Source organism: Arachis ipaensis, chromosome B9, assembly GCF_059453495.1.
Source record: "Arachis ipaensis isolate K30076 ecotype BB chromosome B9, ASM5945349v1, whole genome shotgun sequence".
Classification (NCBI taxonomy): domain Eukaryota; kingdom Viridiplantae; phylum Streptophyta; class Magnoliopsida; order Fabales; family Fabaceae; genus Arachis; species Arachis ipaensis.
In genome coordinates, this window is record NC_142444.1 from 96,663,775 (window position 1) to 96,684,810 (window position 21,036).

Genomic DNA, 21,036 nt, shown 5'->3' on the forward strand with positions numbered 1-21,036 from the left:
CAATTTCTAATAATACCGTTTCCAATCAACCATCATTATACATAATTAATATCATACTCACTATCATGTAGTTTCATCCACAAATCAACCTTAATCATTCCCTAAGCATATATCACAACATACATATCTCTAATGCATCATCATACCATCAAGGCATCAATAATCATAATCACATATATGATCACATAATATATCTCAACCGAACCAAACATACCTCATCTACATAATTTCACCCAAAATTACCAAATTCCACACTTCAATTTCTCAAACTTTATTATTCAATAACCAACCTAATCATTCATATATTCATTATCTGAAATTCATCCAATCACTTGTGCCATCATACAATGCACACATCGACTTACCTTTCTTACCTCTTTCCGGCCTCCGGCCCAAAATTCACGGCCTCCGGCCCAATTTTCACAATTTAAATGCATATACCACAAATCAATACTCATTACCCAGTACATCAAATTCTCAATACACCAAGCATACAAGGCCACACAATTCTCAACCTAATCATTAATTCACATTACATACCAACTATGCATATTAGCACCAACCATTTACACAATCCAAACTTAATCCTAGGGGTATCTAGCCTAGGAATTCTCATCACAACACACGGTACTTAAATAAAACTTAAACCGTACCTCTTGTAGCCAAACCAATTGAGCCTCTTCTTTGGAAGTCTTCACCAACCTTAGCTCCAAGCCTTACCAAAGCTCCTCAAGCAATACCAATCTCCCAATTGTGCACCAACATCACCAAATACACTAACATAACCAATATCACATACATACATCAACCTAGGGCTCATAAAAATGACAAATCACAAGGGTTTGAGCACTTCTTACCTCAGCCCATATGAAGTAGGGATAGAACCCACTTAGAATCCATGTTGGAGTATCCCTAAACACCCAAAATCACAAGATTTCAACACTAACTACCCAAAAACGTGTAACAGTGGGGAATTTCGAAAACTGGGCAGAGATGAATGGAATACTCACCACAAAACTTAGATAGAATTGTAGAGGATGAGAAGAGCGATGCGTGGCCACAAACGGCTCGTCAATCGGAGCTCCGTAGCTCAAGTTATGGTGGTTTGAAGATCAAAGAGAGTTAGCTTTTCTCTCTTCTCTTCTCTCTTCTCAAATCAGCGCCCCAACCCTTCTTGTTAGGGTAAAATGAGCTGAAAGACTCACAACTAATATTTATATATGTTGGGTCTTGGCCCCACTTAGGCCCAGTTCACTTATTTTTGTCCGTTGGCCCAATTTTGGGCCAAAACCTTTAAGATTAGCGCTTTAAATCGCACTTTAGATATTTCTACCTTCCCTAATTATAATTCCTCATTTCTTAATCTTATTTACTCATAATCAATTTCCTCAGCTGTAGTACCAGACAGATCTTAGACGGTACTGCCGGTTAAAATTTCACTACGCGCTTTTACTCAGAAAACTATGTTTTTCGACTCGGAAAAATTCACTGAATCTAAATATCATATTTAAATTATCAAATTCCAATTGCAAAATCTTCTAACCATATTCGCTCCTATTTAACTTATTATTTAATTAATTTTTGGTTAGATCGGGTATTACATTCTACCCCCTAACAGAAATTTTTGCCCTCGAAAATTCCATTCATCACTATCCTCTCCCTCTGCCAAGCCAATTACCACTAATCATAGCTCAACTCCAAGCATAACCTCCAAACTTACTTTCTTATTCTCAAACCCTCAAATTTCTACATGACTTACTGTTATAAAGTCTCTGACTCATCAATCAAAAACCCCTTTCATTTCTAGAAAGCAAATGAGTTTGAAATAACAATTTAACAAAAATCATAAGAATCCGCTTTGCTTTAATAATCTATAAAAGCATTCGAGACACATCTCTTTCGTTAAAGTTACTCATATCAAAAATTATCCTCAAAACCATAACCAACACTCTTTCAAATTTTTGGAGAAAAATTTTCAACAGTACCTCCCCAAAAATTGGAGTTTACCACCCGTCACGGGCTCCCTCAAACCAATCTCAGTACCGCATCTGTATTTCAATTTAGTGGCTTTCACATTCGTCTTTCAAAACCAATCATTATAAATCTCAATCTAATTCCAAGGTCACTATGACCAAACATCATGGTACCCATCTCTCAAACACGACAACTTGCACTCTCTCATCATCTATCCAATTATGCATCAATGATAATTTCCTCATCCGCTTTAGAACCATCAAAGCTCGCAGTCGCAATCAATTCCAACTATTTGGGGATCATTACTTGCAGTAACCCACTTAACCCTTCTAGTATTCAAACTTAAGATATTATAGTAAACTTTTACAGCTCCTAGTTGTAGCTATCCTGTGTTACTGCTTCCGCAAGTTTTTGCTGCTTTATTCTTATCTCTCGTCTAGTACGAGCTCTATTACTTACTTCCTAAAGTACTCAACCACAACTTAGCATGACTAGCATTTCAAATCAACATTTCCAAATCCCTCATTTAGGACCATTCCTTATCTACTTAAATCAAAGGAACTAAAAGTCACGGGTTCAATTCGTTTCACCAAAAATCTAGAAATCAACCAACTACATAACAAACACAACACATCATTCTCAACAAAAAAATTGTTTACATCACAGGCATTTATCCATTTGTATTAAGGCAAATCCTTACTCGGACTATCCGGTTTGCTCCTTAGTCTAATATTAAACTCGACATTCCCAGTTTTACTGTACAGTGGTATTATAAAATCACACACTGTCCTTTAAGCCTGATTATTGCAATTACCTCAATCTTAATATCGCAGTCGGCCCGCATCCTGACTCTCTCCTTGTTGACAATTTCTTTATACATGCCCTGGTAACCCGTACTTATAACATACACCTAACCCCAATCGGCACAGCCTATTTGGGTGATGACTCCCACATCTCTGACAGCTCGAAACATCAGAAGCAGCCGCTGCCCGTTTTCCCTTACCATTCCTTTGGGACTCCTCACTCGTCGCAAAGTTATTCTATCCTTGGGAAAAGTGTTGTACGTATCCTCTCTCCTTAAACTCTCGACCCCTTGGTGCGAATCCTTGGTTGTGCTCTCTATGACTTCCTTTCTCTGCAACCCTCCTTTTCATACACTCTTCAGCAATTCTGCTCTTATTCACTAACTTTGAAAAGTTCGGATCTCCATTGGTCCCACTGAACTTAAGATATCGCTTCGGAGCCCTCCTTCATACTTAATGCATTTCCATTCCTCGAAGTCTCCCGGAGCTCCTTGACACATGCGAGAAAACCTGAATAGCTCCTCAAATTTGTCTGTATACTCAGATACGGACATAGCACCTTGCTTTAGCTGTAGTAACTCCAATTCCTTGGCTGTCCTGGCGGAATTCGGAAAGTACTTCTTATAGAATTCCACCTGGAAAGCATCCCAAGTGATAAGATCATTCCCCTGTTGCAGGAGACGTCGAGCCCCTTGCCACCAATGCGATGCTTCCCCCGTGAGTAGATAGGTAGCAAATTCAACACACTGCTCTTCAGGCACCAACTGCGCTTGCAGTGCTCGCTCCATGGCCTGAAACTAAGTATCAGCTTCAGTCGGATTGGTGGTTCCCTTGAACTTAGGTGGATTAACCTTTAAGAAGGTTACCAGTGTCATCGGGCCCTGAGCTTCCCTTCCGCCATTGCCATTATTGTTTATTTGTTGCCCAAGAGCCTCCGCAGTGGCCTGCATAGCAGCAGCCATATTCTCCAACGCTGCCATAAGGTTTACCGGGTTATTCGCGTTGATTTCCGGTTCCTGCGTATTAGTACGATCTCTTTCACGTCCCCGACTGGGTCCACGAGGTGCCATCTGGTTCCTATACACATCAAACAATCAATATCAAGTTGATCAGTCTCAATATCGGAAGTATAGTGCTTCAAAGTACCAAAGGTACACTCATGGACTTCATGCTAGATGTATCGGTTAGATACCCTAACTAGCACAGGCACAGACTCAGAGTATGCATTGAAGCATAAGCAGTTCCATCACTCAGGCTCACGAGGACGAACTGCTCTGATACCATAATGTAACACCCTAATATTCAAATCCTTATGCTCGAGTCATAAGTTAATGATATTACGGTGGTACGACTCTCAGGTGGATTTTTAATAAATAAATATAGGTAATTTCGAAAGGAGTATTAATCGAGAAGCCTGAAAAGAGTAGAAATAAAATCGCGAAGACGTATCACTCACGTTTCGACAACAAAAGATAAACCGTGAAGCTGAAAATGATATACGGATAAGGCGTAGAGGAGATTGAGAGATAGATAACAGATAGATATTTATAACATAAGTAAATAGCCATTAGTCGCGACCCGCGAAGTTTAGGCCGGCTAGGGTACAGTATGAAAGTAGTTGACAACAGTATATCCTAATCTCTCCCAAAGGAAACATGAGAGCCTTTATAGGCAATTCAAAAGAGTTCAATACATAATATAATCTTTCCAAAACAAAGGCGGAGAGATTCTAAGCAAAACACCAAGTAGAGAAAATAAAGATCTTCGCCATCTCTCAGACGACCCACAACTCACTTCTGAGCACCTAGACCTGTATCTGAAAAACAAGAGATATATACGGAATGAGAACCTCGGGCCCATGGGTTCCCAGTACGATAAAAGTGCCAAATAAATTCAATGTACTGCAATAAAAACTCACTAAGCATCTTAAACTTCTTCGCCAATTATTCATCCTAGGTTCTCGCTAATCCATGAATAGGCAACTGTCATAAGGGAGTGCTAAATTTAATTCATGTTTCACATGTTTCCCAACTCGCTGACTCTTCCACGAATCAGACTCAGAATCATAAGCAAAACCATCACCAGTTGTTCTGCCTCAGCAATTCTATATCAATATATCATACCCTCGCCTGGAGCTAGTGAAACCACATCACTGCATCTACCCAGGGAGCTCCAATTATCTCATTCAATAATCGTCATCATCATGCAATCGCATCATCAATTCATCTCCTCAAGAACAGCCCTCAACACTCACCGACACCAGCATGAGGGGCCTCTCAATTGCACAAACACAAGCAATACAGGCAAGTAATACACAAATATGGTACAAGTAGAACAAGTAGCATATAGTCAGGTAACATGGCATATATGATGTAGAAATCCAAAACAAAGAGGCAAACCCAAACAATTCAAACATATGCAAATGATGAATGCCTGCCTTATGGCCGATGATATCATCTGTCGGTTATATAGCCAACCCGACATGTCCTGGTAGCTAACCATTGGACAGAAACACCCATCGCAGAGCAAGTAGGTTTGAGCTACAACCCCATTGCTACTACCCGCTCAACCCAGAGCCAGTGGAATAACCACTACTGCGGCTACTACCCAGGCGGGTGTTTAAAAGCTCAACCTGGAGCGAGTGGATTCACCATTACTGCCGCTACTATCCAGGCGTCACAATCTCTGACCTGGAGTAAGTGGGACGAACCACAACCCTTGCTACTACCCAGGATATCAAAACATACATTCGTTCAGTTTAGAAACAATCATCACTGTTATCAAATCTCAAACATTAACCTGGAGCAAGTGGGATGAACCACCACCCTTACTACTACCCAGGTATCGCAAATACACATTTATTCAAAACTCCATAATTAAACTCATTTATCATAAACATCCTTTCCCGTCTCATACCCAGAGCAAGTGGATAATGCCACTGCCTACTACCCGGGGTCACACATCACATTTCAACATTTTTCATTATTATCCATTTAACACATTCATTCATTAATCATATATGCATTATACTCAGCCATAAACAATAATGGCTTTGCCATAACCCGGCAATAACTCAGCCATTCGGCTCATGGTTCAATCAAGAACCGGTCATTTATCAATAAATATAGCCCTTCAGCTCATGGCATACACGGTACTTCCACCGTCATCCTCCATATCTCATATAATCATCTTTGATCATCATTGATCATAACCTTTCCCCTTGCTTCACTCGCAAGTTACCACATCCCCTAGCTCCTTTCTCTTAGCTAGGCATATCATAATGATTTAATACATAAGGGGTGAGATCGGAGGCTTAGAAGTATGAGATTTGGCTTTAAAAACTCAAAAATCAACTTTGGCATGAAAACAGGGCCACGCGTACGCGTACTCCACATGCACGCGTGGATGGCCACAAAACTCATCGACGCGCAAGCGTCATACGCACGGACGCGCGGGTTGCAAAATAACCAAACGACGCGCACGCGTCAACCACGCGTACGCGCGGATATCTTTATGCACCAGGAACAAAACTGGCACAAATCTCGGAAAATGGCTGGGCATTTGGTGCAGCGCATCGACGCGCCCGCGCACACCACGCGCACGCGTGAATGGTGCTTTCTTGAAGAACGGCGCTGATGAGTATTTTGGTGGAAAAATAAATTTCTCCCAAAACACACAATTCTAACCGGCAAGTGCACCGGGTCGCATCAAGTAATAAAAACTCACGGGAGTGAGGTCGATCCCACAGGGATTGAAGGATTGAGCAATTTTAGTTTAGTGGTTGATTTAGTCAAGCGAATCAAGATTTGGTTGATTGATTGGTGATTTGCAGAATTTAAATTGCAAGGAAAGTAAAGGGAACGGGTGATTGGCATGAAATTAAAGAGAACAAGAATTAAATTGCTGAATCTTAAAGTACAAGAAACATAAATTGCAGAAACTTAGATTGCAAGAAATGTAAATTGCAGAATCTTAAAGTGCAAGAAATGTAAATGGCTTGAAATGTAAAGGGGATTGGGGATTGGATTTGCAGAATTTAAACAAGGAAAAGTAAATTTCATCAAGCAAAGAAGTAGAAGAGGAGTGGGATCGAATTGGATCTCAGAGCAGAAAAATAAATGAACATGGAAAACAGTAACAGAGAATGTAAAATTGGGAAATTAGATCTCAGGACCTAGAGACTAGAAAACCAAGTCTAGATCTCAATGCCTTCCTAGATCCAACAAGAACAATTGCAAGGGAATTGTAAATTTCAAGGAAAGTAGATGAAGAGCAATTAACAGAAAATTAAATTCAATTAAGCAGTGAGTAAAGCAGAGAGATCCAAGGTTGAGATTGAAACAGAATTTCTTCAATTCTCCAACCCAAGATCCAAGACAATTGTAATTGAAATTGAAAGCAATAAAACTGAGAGGAAGAGAAGTGAATTCTCCTTCCCCAAGACTAAGAAATTAAAGATCACTCAATATCCAAAGCTCTCCGAAAACTATTATGAAAATTCCCAGGGAAAGCTCTCCGAAGAACTTGAATTCTATCCTATTTATACACTTTCTTCAAATGATCTTCAAGCCTTGAGTTGGGCCTTTGCTCTTGGTGGAATTGGGTTGAAAGAGGCCTTGGTTGATTGCTCTTGAAGTTTGGAGAAGAACCAAAGTAAACCAATTGAACCGGGTTGGAGTTTTGCAAAAGTTGGACCAAAAGTTGGAGCAAAAGTTAGGGTCTAACTTTTGGTCCAACTTTTCATATCAGCTCCCACATCTTGCTGATACTCACGTTGGTGCAAAAGTTAGGGGTCTAACTTTTGCACCAACGTTGGCCTTCCTTGGTGCACTTGTGGCGTTAGGGGCTAACGTTGGCGCAAACTTTTGCTCCTCCCCTTATAGTTTTCATGTGCCAACGTTAGCCTCCAAGTTAGGGGCTAACGTTGGCGCAAACTTTTGGTGCCCAGGGGTGATTTTCATGTGCCAACGTTAGCCTCCAAGTTAGGGGCTAACGTTGGCGCAAACTTTTGGTACCCAGGGAGTGATTTTCAAGTTCCAACGTTAGCCCAAAAGTTAGGGGCTAACGTTGAGGCTAACTTTTCACCCAAAAGTTTGTGCAAAAGTTTGAGGCTAACTTTAGGTCCAGCTTTTTGCTTCCTGGTTCAATTTCACTTATTCCATTGTCTTCTCTTTACTCCTAGCCATTCCTTCTTGCTTCAACCTTTCTCCAAGCTTTCTTCACCTATCATTAATCAACCAAACACATCAAAGCTATGCTTAAAATCATGAGATATTCATTCTTTCATAATATGTGACAATTATAGTATAAAACCTCATGAAATAGCATGAATTCATACATGGTTGATTCAATCAAAGGAAACATGAAAATCTACCTAATTGGCTTGCTTGTAGCTCAAGAAAGTGCATAATTCTAATGAAAACAAAAGAAAAAGACTAGTTAAAATAGGCTAAGATGACTTGTCATCACAACACCAAACTTAAAACTTGCTTGTCCCCAAGCAAGAAAAGATTTATTGAGAAGAAAGAATGAAATGGAAGAGGATGTTCATGCTAGCAGAGTATTATTAATAGTTCATGGGATTTTGTGTGGATATGTAAATACTCACTTCTTATTGACTCCTAGGCCTAGAAAGTCTCCTTCAAGCTTCAAGTAACATACTGCTATGACTTCTCATTATTCCTTTATCCTTGGCTATTAGTTTGTTTATAAGCTTTATTTGAGTGTCATGTGTAACAAGTTCACTTCCTTTTCTTTATACTTGACACATTATTCACCATAGACACTTGGCTCACATTCCTTCTTAAAACATTGATGCCCAGCACCTCTTTGGGTTACTAAATGTCTTGTAGTTAGGTTGCTCTTGATAGTGGACTTTCAGCTGATGATCCCGGATTAGTTAACCCAAGTCACCGAGTGTTGATGCACTCCTAAGAGCTTACTAATCCAAGCAGATCCTAGTACAAAGACACCACAGGCATATATTTTAAAGTTCAAGCTATTGGTGTCCAGCTTTGTTTCTTTTTGTTTCCTTTTGTTCTGCCACTTTTTGGCTATCTCTTTTCTTTCTTTCTTTTTGTTTTTCTTTCTAACCAAGGAATTTTTTATTTAATTGAGATTCATAGACAGTAGGCCACTCTTTACTTAGAATGAGATATCCTAGCTCTTTATTCACTAAAAGTGAGCTATTATACAATCACACACATACCACCACTTACTTTTATTCTACTTCTAACTAACAGAGACTATCTTGCTTTACATTCAAACATTTCTTTTATTGAACTTAAAGATGCAGGGGACAAAACATGCTTCTTGTCAAGTGAAAGTAAACACACAAGCACACACTTAAACTAGCTTACTTATTTAAAAAAAGAAATTTGAATCTGTTTGAACTAAATGAACACTTTAACAAGACATCAATCAAAAGTATTTCTCAACAGCAAAGGTTAAGTATAGATACAACCTATTGGTTTGCATTTCTTTTGTTTTTCTTTCTGCTGTTCCCCTTTTTGAGTCTTGATGCATAGTATCTTCAATTGATGGTTAACCCCCAGACTTAATTCCTTGCTACTTCTTCTGATTCAACAGGTTAACTCTGGGCAAACTTTTGTGTCCTTGCTAAAGGTTATGAAGTTGAGACTAAACAAAAACATTTAAGTTGGTTGAATAATCTGTTTGATTGCTTGGAACTAGCAATGTGCAGGAAGTTAGAATGTAATTTTAAATGAAGTTTTGGTGGAACACCAAACTTAGCATCCTACATTCTCCCTTCGATTGTTTTTGGTGTGCAACACCAAACTTAGCTTCTTGCAATACATAGCAGTTATCCAACACTCTTATTGAAAAAGTTATGAAAAGAAAACTACCTCAGGTTGGGTTGCCTCCCAACAAGTGCTCTTTTATTGTCATTAGCTTGACAAAGAGAACTTTCTTTTATGGTGGTTGGTGCTTGTAGGACCTCAATTTGTCTCCTCTGACCGTGATCCTCTTCTTTGTTTTCTGGTGTTCAATTTCAGCATGCTCTAATGAGAGTATGTTGCTGACAGTGTAGTAGTCCTCGGTTTGTTGATTTGCCCCCAGCTGTTGATATATTAGTTGCACTTTGTCACCTTTGGAAAGCCCCTCTGTTGGAATCTTTCTGTTCTTCCAACCCCTTTTTGCTTTGTTTCTGCATTTCATCTTTCCTTTTGTTGATCTTTCTTTTCTGGCCGTAGGCTTTCCTTGGGGACCTCTCTTTTCAGTGGCCAATACTCTAATATCCTCTTGGGCTTTTTCATCAGTCTGCACAATCCTTAGCATTGGGATGTTGCTGTGACTTTCCTGGTCATTTTACATATAGTCTTTCTTCTCCTTGCTAAATTGTGCCTCTGGTAATACCTTCAGAGTGACACTCTGGTCATGCATCCTGAGAGTTAATTCCCCTTCCTCTACGTCTATGATAGCTCTAGCAGTGGCCAAGAATGGCCTTCCCAGTATAACAGAGTCACCATCATCATCGTTTGATTCTAGAACCACAAAATCAGCAGGGTATATAAGACTGCCCACCTTGACCAAAAGATTTTCAATTACACCCCTGGGGTACACCATTGACTTATCTACCAGCTCCAGAGACATTTGTACTGATTTGACCTCCTCTATATGCAGCTTTTTCACCAGGGATGATGGTATTAAGTTAATACTTGCTCTGAGATCGCACATTGCTTTAGTGATGGTCAATTCCCTAATGGTGCAAGGCAACAGGAAGCTCCCTGGGTCCTCAAGCTTGGGAGGAAACCCCTTTTGAATCAAGGCCCTGCATTCCTCAGTAATCATTATGGCTTCTTTCTCATCCCAGCTTCTTTTCTTGTTGACAAGCTCCTTCAAGAATTTGGCATACAGAGGCATTTGCTCAAGTGCTTCAGCCAAGGGAATATTGATTTCCAGCTTCTTAAAAATCTCAAGGAATTTGTGAAAATGCTGGTCTTTAACCTCTTTGTTGAACCTCTGGGGATAAGGCAGTGGAGGTGTGATGCTCTTTCCTATTTGCTGCTGTCCCTGAGCCACTTTCTTTGAGCTATGTAGCTGGTTGTCCTTCTCTTTAAGTTTCTCAGTGCTTTTGTTTGGCATCACAACTTGCTCCTTGGCCTCATCGTCCTTTGCTTGCTTCTCATCCTCTGTTGGTTCTTTGATGTTCTCTGCTTGTTTCTTTGTAGTGTCGTTGTTGCTTATCAATGTTCTCCCGCTCCTTAATTGTATTGCCTTGCACTCCTCCTTGGGATTTGGGATTGTGTCACTGGGCAGTGAGTTTGAAGGTCTCTCAATAGATACTTGCTTGGAGAGTTGCCCAATCTGCCTCTCTAGGCTCTTTAATGATGCTTCATGGTTTTTGTTTGTTATTTCCTGGTGTTTCATCATTTTCTCTATCAAGGTCTCTAAGTTGGTGAGTCTTTGAGGTTCAGGTGGTGCTTGTGGTGGGTTGTGAGATGTGGGTGATGGGTGGTAACCATTTTGGTTGGTGGAATGGTTGTTGGATTGGTACTGGTTGAGATTAGGGTAGTTGTTTTGAGGTTTTCTATATGTGTTTTGGTTAGTCTGCTGATGGTTGTAGTTTTGGTTGTTTCTTGGGTTGTTTTGATTTGAGTTCCTCTGCCATGGGTGTTGGTTTTGGTTGTGAGTGTCTCCCCATCTGAAGTTGGGGTGATTTTTCCATGAGGGGTTGTAGGTATCACCATAGAATTCATTTGGGCTTGAATGCATGTACTGGACTTGTTCCTGCTGTTGCTCCTCTTGGATTTCTTCATTTTGCCCCCATGTGGCTGATGGTTGGCTGGTGTTAACTGCTGCAACTTGGAGGCCATCAATCCTCTTGGTCATTTGCTCAAATTGTTGTTGAATTTGCTGCTGCATTAATTTGTTTTGAGCCAGGATTGAATCCACTCCTTCTAATTCCATTACTCCTCTCCTTTGTGATGGTTGGCGGCCTCTTTGATGAGCAAAGAAATATTGGTTGTTGGCCACCATATCAATGAGTTCTTGAGCCTCCTCTGCAGTTTTCATGAGTTGCAAGGAACCTCCAGCTGAATGATCCAAAGCTTCCTGGGATTTCAGTGTTAAGCCTTCATAGAAGTTCTGCAGCTTCTCCCACTCATTAAACATGGCAGGGGGACATTTCCTGATTAGAGCCTTGTACCTCTCCCATGCCTCATAGATGGGTTCAGCCTCCATTTGTGTAAATGTTTGTACCTCATCTTTCAACCTCATAATCCTCTGAGGTGGGTAAAACTTGGCAAGAAACTTGGTTACCAAATCATCCCAGTTGTTGATGCTGTCCCTTGGAAAAGATTCCAACCATTGAGTGGCCTTGTCCCTGAGAGAAAATGGGAATAGCATCAGCTTGTAACTATCAGGAGGCACACCATTAGTTTTGACAGTGTTGCATATCCTCAAGAAAGTGGACAAATGTTGGTGTGGGTCTTCAAGTGGTCTTCCACCAAAAGAGCAATTGTTCTGAACCAAAGTGATGAGTTGTGGCTTGAGTTCAAAATTGTTAGCATTGACATTTGGAGCCAAGATGATGCTCCCACAATGTCTAGGATTTGCAAAGGTATAAGAAGCCAAAACTCTCCTCTGGGGTGGGTTGTCATTGTTGTTGTCTGCTCCACCTGGTGGATTGGTTGAATGTTCCTCCATCTCTTGGAATTTGTCGTCTGATTCCTCTTCTCCAACAATATTTTTCCCTCTTTCAGCTCTTCTTAACCTCCTGAGAGTTCTTTCGTCTTGTTCATGAAAATTGGGTATGGTTCTTCTTGTACCTGACATACAAGCAGAGCATGAGAAATGCACAAAACCAGTGACACTTCAATCTACTTCTAGATTGAAGTGTTAGTTAGTTTAAGCAAAAAATCAAACAGTTAGTGGGTTAATCAAAATTAAAGAAAAAGTGCTTGATCTAGATTACCACCTCACTTAATCATTGTCAATCTAATCAATCCCCGGCAACGGCGCCAAAAACTTGATGAGTATTTTGGTGGAAAAATAAATTTCTCTCAAAACACACAATTCTAACCGGCAAGTGCACCGGGTCGCATCAAGTAATAAAAACTCACGGGAGTGAGGTCGATCCCACAGGGATTGAAGGATTGAGCAATTTTAGTTTAGTGGTTGATTTAGTCAAGCGAATCAAGATTTGGTTGATTGATTGGTGATTTGCAGAATTTAAATTGCAAGGAAAGTAAAGGGAACGGGTGATTGGCATGAAATTAAAGAGAACAAGAATTAAATTGCTGAATCTTAAAGTACAAGAAACATAAATTACAGAAACTTAGATTGCAAGAAATGTAAATTGCAGAATCTTAAAGTGCAAGAAATGTAAATGGCTTGAAATGTAAAGGGGATTGGGGATTGGATTTGCAGAATTTAAACAAGGAAAAGTAAATTTCATCAAGCAAAGAAGTAGAAGAGGAGTGGGATCGAATTGGATCTCAGAGCAGAAAAATAAATGAACATGGAAAACAGTAACAGAGAATGTAAAATTGGGAAATTAGATCTCAGGACCTAGAGACTAGAAAACCAAGTCTAGATCTCAATGCCTTCCTAGATCCAACAAGAACAATTGCAAGGGAATTGTAAATTTCAAGGAAAGTAGATGAAGAGCAATTAACAGAAAATTAAATTCAATTAAGCAGTGAGTAAAGCAGAGAGATCCAAGGTTGAGATTGAAACAGAATTTCTTCAATTCTCCAACCCAAGATCCAAGACAATTGTAATTGAAATTGAAAGCAATAAAACTGAGAGGAAGAGAAGTGAATTCTCCTTCCCCAAGACTAAGAAATTAAAGATCACTCAATATCCAAAGCTCTCCGAAAACTATTATGAAAATTCCCAGGGAAAGCTCTCCGAAGAACTTGAATTCTATCCTATTTATACACTTTCTTCAAATGATCTTCAAGCCTTGAGTTGGGCCTTTGCTCTTGGTGGAATTGGGTTGAAAGAGGCCTTGGTTGATTGCTCTTGAAGTTTGGAGAAGAACCAAAGTAAACCAATTGAACCGGGTTGGAGTTTTGCAAAAGTTGGACCAAAAGTTGGAGCAAAAGTTAGGGTCTAACTTTTGGTCCAACTTTTCATATCAGCTCCCACATCTTGCTGATACTCACGTTGGTGCAAAAGTTAGGGGTCTAACTTTTGCACCAACGTTGGCCTTCCTTGGTGCACTTGTGGCGTTAGGGGCTAACGTTGGCGCAAACTTTTGCTCCTCCCCTTATAGTTTTCATGTGCCAACGTTAGCCTCCAAGTTAGGGGCTAACGTTGGCGCAAACTTTTGGTGCCCAGGGGTGATTTTCATGTGCCAACGTTAGCCTCCAAGTTAGGGGCTAACGTTGGCGCAAACTTTTGGTACCCAGGGAGTGATTTTCAAGTTCCAACGTTAGCCCAAAAGTTAGGGGCTAACGTTGAGGCTAACTTTTCACCCAAAAGTTTGTGCAAAAGTTTGAGGCTAACTTTAGGTCCAGCTTTTTGCTTCCTGGTTCAATTTCACTTATTCCATTGTCTTCTCTTTACTCCTAGCCATTCCTTCTTGCTTCAACCTTTCTCCAAGCTTTCTTCACCTATCATTAATCAACCAAACACATCAAAGCTATGCTTAAAATCATGAGATATTCATTCTTTCATAATATGTGACAATTATAGTATAAAACCTCATGAAATAGCATGAATTCATACATGGTTGATTCAATCAAAGGAAACATGAAAATCTACCTAATTGGCTTGCTTGTAGCTCAAGAAAGTGCATAATTGTAATGAAAACAAAAGAAAAAGACTTGTTAAAATAGGCTAAGATGACTTGTCATCAGGCGCGTACGCGCCAAGTGCGCCTACGCGCGGAGGGTCATTCTGCTAAAAATTTTCTAAGTTAAAAGCTGCAGAATTTACAGATTCAACCCCCAATCTTCCGACGGACATAACTTTCTCATTTTAAATCGTTTTTCACCCGTTCTTCGAACGGCATGGACATCCCGGATCCAATTTCACTTCTAAATAAATTTGGCACAAAACAGAGATCCGTAGTCCAAGTTATGTCCCATCAAAATATGCCCAAAAACCATGTTTTCATACAAAACCACAAGGTGCCATTTTCAAAACAAGTCATTTTCAACTATTTTCAAAATCAACCAAAACATGCCAATTTCAACCCTTTTTGAAATCAATCAAAATGTACCAAAATCAACATCAAGCCATCCTCAACTCACACATTGACACTTTACCAAAATTCCCAAAAACCACATCCAACCATTTTAACACTTCTCAATCAAATGGCTAAAGGACAAACACAATATCATGTCATACATCCTTCCTCATCCCAATTTCCAATAATACCATTTTCAATCAACCATCATTATACATAATCAATATCATACTCACTATCACGTGGTTTCATCCACAAATCAACCTTAATCATTCCCCAAGCATATATCACAACATACATATCTCTAATGCATCATCATACCATCAAGGCATCAATAATCATAATCACATATATGATCACATAATATATCTCAACCGAACCAAACATACCTCATCTACATAATTTCACCCAAAATTACCAAATTCCACACTTCAACTTCTCAAACTTTATTATTCAATAACCAACCTAATCATTCATATATTCATTATCTGAAATTCATCCAATCACTTGTGCCATCATACAATGCACACATCGACTTACCTTTCTTACCTCTATACGGTCTCCGGCCCAAAATTCACGGCCTCCGGCCCAATTTTCACAATTTAAATGCATATATCACAAATCAATACTCATTACCCAGTACATCAAATTCTCAATACACCAAGCATACAAGGCCACACAATTCTCAACCCAATCATTAATTCACATTACATACCAACTATGCATATTAGCACCAACCATTTACACAATCCAAACTTAATCCTAGGGGCATCTAGCCTAGGAATTCTCATCACAACACACGGTACTTAAATGAAACTTAAACCGTACCTCTTGTAGCCAAACCAATTGAGCCTCTTCTTTGGAAGTCTTCACCAACCTTAGCTCCAAGCCTTACCAAAGCTCCTCAAGCAATACCAATCTCCCAATTGTGCACCAACATCACCAAATACACTAACATAACCAATATCACATACATACATCAACCTAGGGCTCATAAAAATGACAAATCACAAGGGTTTGAGCACTTCTTACCTCAGCCCATATGAAGTAGGGATAGAATCCACTTAGAATCCATGTTGGAGTATCCCTAAACACCCAAAATCACAAGATTTCAACACTAACTATCCAAAAACGTGTAACAGTAGGGAATTTCGAAAACTGGGCAGAGATGAATGGAATACTCACCACAAAACTTAGATAGAATTGTAGAGGATGAGAAGAGCAACGCGTGGCCACAAACGGCTCGTCAATCGGAGCTCCGTAGCTCAAGTTATAGTGGTTTGAAGATCAAAGAGAGTTATGTTTTCTCTCTTCTCTTCTCTCTTCTCAAATCAGCGCCCCAACCCTTCTTGTTAGGGTAAAATGAGCTGAAATGCTCACAACTAATGTTTATATATGTTGGGTCTTGGGCCCACTTAGGCCCAGTTCACTTATTTTTGTCCGTTGGCCCAATTTTGGGCCAAAACCTTTAAGATTAGCGCTCTAAATCGCACTTTAGATATTTCTACCTTCCCTAATTATAATTCCTCATTTCTTAATCTTATTTACTCATAATCAATTTTCTCAGCTGTAGTACCAGACAGATCTCAGCCGGTTGATGAGCGGATAATTTATACGCTTTTTGGCATTGTTTTTAGTATATTTTTAGTAGGATCTAGTTACTTTTAGGGATGTTTTTAATAGATTTTGTGTTAAATTCACATTTCTGGACTTTACTATGAGTTTGTGTGTTTTTCTGTGATTTTAGGTATTTTCTGGCTGAAATTGAGGGACTTGAGCAGAAATCAGATTCAGAGGTTGAAAAAGGACTGCTGATGCTGTTGGATTCTGACCTCCCTGCACTCAAAGTGGATTTTCTGGAGCTACAGAACTCTAAATGGCGCGCTTCTAATTGCGTTGGAAAGTAGACATCCAGAGCTTTCCAGCAATATATAATAGTCCATACTTTGGCCAAGAATTGATGACGTAAACTGGCATTCAACGCCAGCTTTCTACCCAAATCTGGCGTCCAGCGCCAGAAAAGGATCCAAAACCAGAGTTGAACGCCCAAACTGGCACAAAAACTGGCGTTCAACTCCACAAATGGCCTCTGCACGTGCAACACTTAAGCTCAGCCCAAACACACACCAAGTGGGCCCCGGAAGTGGATTTATACATCAAATACTTACTCATGTAAACCCTAGTAGCTAGTTTATTATAAATAGGACCTCTTACTATTGTATTTGACATCTTTGGACGCCTGGTTCTTAGATCAGAGGGGCTGGCCATTCAGCCATGCCTGGACCTTTCACTTATGTATTTTTAACGGTCGAGTTTCTACACTCCATAGATTAAGGTGTAGAGCTCTGTTGTTCCTCAAAGATTAATGCAAAGTACTACTGTTTTCTATTCAATTCTTCTTATTTCGCTTCTAAGATATCCATTCGCACCCAAGAACGTGATGAAGGTGATGATTATGTGTGACGCTCATCATCCTTCTCCCTTATGAACGCGTGTCTGACAAACACTTCTGTTCTACATGAAATAAGCTAGAATGAGTATCTCTTAGATCTCCTAACCGGAATCTTCGTGGCGTAAGCTAGAATGATGGCGGCATTCAAGAGAATCCGGAAGGTCTAAACCTTGTCTGTGGTATTCTGAGTAGGATTCAATGATTGAATGACTGTGACGAGCTTCAAACTCGCGATTGTTGGGCGTTAGTGACAGACGCAAAAGGATAGTAAATCCTATTCCAGCATGATCGAGAACCGACAGATGAATAAGCCGTGCCGTGACAGGGTGCGTGAGCATATTATTCACTGAGAGGATAAGATGAAACCATTGACAAGGGTGATGCCTCCAGACGATTAGCCGTGCCGTGACAGGGCATTGGATCATTTTCCCGAGAGATGACCGAAAGTAGCCATTGACAGTGGTGATGTATCACAGAAAGCCAGCCATGGAAAGGAGTAAGACTGACTGGATGAAGATAGCAGGAAAGCAGAGGTTCAGAGGAACGAAAAGCATCTCCATTCGCTTATCTGAAAATCCTACCAATGAATTACATAAGTATCTCTATCCCTCTTTTATTAATTAATATTCGAAAACACCATTATCACTTTATATCTGCCTGACTGAGATTTACAAGGTGACCATAGCTTGCTTCATACCAACAATCTCCGTGGGATTTGACCCTTACTCACGTAAGGTATTACTTGGACGACCCAGTGCACTTGCTGGTTAGTTGAACGGAGTTGTGTCCACACATAGAGCCACGATGAGGATTCAATACAATTATATATTGTTACTCTCACACAAGTACAAGGAACATGGAACACAATTTCGTGCACCAAGTTTTTGGCGCCGTTGCCGGGGATTGTTCGAGTATGGACAACTGACGGTTCATCTTGTTGCTCAGATTAGGTAATTTTCTTTTTGTTTTGTTTTCAAAAATTTTTCAAAAATCTTTCAAAAATTCCTCACTTGTTTTCGAAAAAAAAAAATTTACTAAAAATAATGTTTTCAAAAATAAATTATTCTATGGCTTCAAAATTTTTAAGAATAAATTCTAGTATTTCATGAAATATGTTGAATCATATCTGGCTGTAAAGCCATACCCAAACTACTTTGGGATTGGTATTCAACTAATCACTCCAGCCCATGTAATTATATGTTAAAGCTTGGCTGGCTGTTAAGCCATGCCAGACCCTTTGATTGGAGCTTTAAGACTAACATGGTAAGATTCTTGGAATTCATATTAAAAATTTTGGAATCCTTATTTTTCCTTTTTCTAAATAACTTTTCGAAAAATATAAAATAAAAATCCAAAAAAATTAGAAAATCATAAAAATCAAAAAAATATTTTTGTGTTTCTTGTTTGAGTCTTGAGTCATGTTATAAGTTTGGTGTCAATTGCATATGCATCTTGCATTTTTTCGAAAATATCATGCATTAATAGTGCTCTTCATGATCTTCAAGTTGTTCTTGGTAAGTCTTCTTGTTTGATCTTGATGATTTTTTGTTTTGTGTTGTATGTTGTTTTTCATATGTATTCTTGAATTCTTAGTGCGTAAGCATTAAAGAATTCTAAGTTTGGTGTCTTGCATGTTTTCTTTGCATTAAAAATTTTTCAAAAATATGTTCTTGATGTTCATCATGACATTCATAGTGTTCTTGGTGTTCATCTTGACATGCATAGCATTCTTGCATGCATTCATTGTTTTGATCTAAAAATTTCATGCATTGCATAATTTTCATGTTTTTCATAAAAAAATTTAAAAATAAAAAAAAAAATATCTTTCCCTTTTTCTCTCATCAAATTCGAAAATTTGAGTTGACTTTTTCAAAAGTTTTTAAAATCAAATTGTTTCTCATGAGTCAAATCAAATTTTCAATTTGAAAATCTTATCTTTTTCAAAATCTTTTTCAAAAACCAAATCTTTTTCAAAATTCTTAGTTATTTTCGAAAATTCCAAAAATATTTTTCAAAAATCTTTTTCTTATTTTTTTATACCAAATTTTCGAAAATAACATAATCAATTAATGTTTTGATTCAAAAATTTGAAGTTTGTTACTTGCTTGTTAAGAAAGATTCAAACTTTAAGTTCTAGAATCATATCTTGTGATTTCTTATGAATCAAGTCATTAATTGTGGTTTTAAAAATCAAATCTTTTTCAAAAACTAATTTTATCATATCTTTTCAAAAATATCTTCTTATCTTATCTTTTTCAAAAATATCTTTTCAAAATATCTTTTCTAACCTCCTAACTTCTTATCTTTTCAAAATTTGTTTCAACTAACTAACTAACTTTTTTGTTTGTTTCTTAACTTTTTCAAAACCACCTAACTAATTCTCTCTTTCTAATTTTCGAAAATATCTCCCCCTTTTTCAAAAATTTCTTTTTAATTAACTAATTATTTTTATTTTTATTTTTATTTCAAAAAAAAAAATTTTTTTTCGAAAAATACTAACAAATTTTCAAAAACCAATTTTCAAAAATCACTAACTCCTTTTCAAAATAATTTTCGAAAATTATACCTCCCCCATCCTATTCTATTTATTCATTCATATCCTAACATCTCATCTCACATCTCTTCCATTCTCACAGTTGTGTTTCTTCCATTATATTACATTCTTTGTCTCCCCCTCTTCTTCCACTCACACAGGGATCCCTATACTGTGGTATAAGGGATCTCCATTATTATTATTATTTTTCTGTGCCTTCTTCTTTGTCATATGAGCAGGAGCAAGGATAAGAACATTCTTGTGGAAGCAGATCCAGAACCTGAAAGGACTCTGAAGAGAAAATTAAGAGAAGCTAAAATACAACAATCCAGAGATAACCTTTCAGAAATTTTCGAACAGGCAGAGGAGATGGCAGCCAAAAATAATAATAATGTAAGGAAGATGCTTGGTGACTTTACTGCACCTAATTCCAATTTACATGGAAGAAGCATCTCCATTCCTGCCATTGGAGCAAACAACTTTGAGCTGAAACCTCAATTAGTTTCTCTGATGCAGCAGAACTGCAAGTTTCATGGACTTCCATCTGAAGATCCTTTTCAGTTTTTAACTGAATTCTTGCAGATATGTCATACTGTTAAGACTAATGGAATAGATCCTGAAGTCTACAGGCTCATACTTTTCCCTTTTGCTGTAAGAGACAGAGCTAGATTATGGTTGGATTCTCAACCCAAAGACAGCCTGAACTCTTGGGATAAGCTGGTCACGGCTTTCTTAGCCAAGTACTTTCCTCCTCAAAAGCTGAGCAAGCTTAGAGCTGATGTTCAAACCTTCAGACAGAAAGAAGGTGAATCTCTCTATGAAGCTTGGGAAAGATACAAACAGTTGACCAAAAAGTGTCCTTCTGACATGCTTTCAGAATGGACCATCCTGGATATATTCTATGATGGTTTATCTGAGCTATCAAAGATGTCACTGGACACCTCTGCAGGTGGATCCATTCACCTAAAGAAAACGCCTGCAGAAGCTCAAGAACTCATTGACATGGTTGCTAACAACCAGTTCATGTACACTTCTGAAAGGAATCCTGTGAGTAATGGGACGCCTATGAAGAAGGGAGTTCTTGAGGTTGATACTCTGAATGCCATATTGGCTC

At 38.8% G+C, this 21,036-nt stretch overlaps 1 non-coding gene across 1 annotated transcript; it reads right to left on the bottom strand.

The window, feature by feature from the left end:
- Window positions 1-20,687: 20,687 nt before the first annotated feature.
- LOC148545555 (small nucleolar RNA R71) lies at window positions 20,688-20,795 on the bottom strand. The gene has a single exon (XR_015901615.1). It is a non-coding gene; the product is annotated as a small nucleolar RNA R71 (small nucleolar RNA).
- Between the last annotated feature and the right edge of the window lie 241 nt (window positions 20,796-21,036).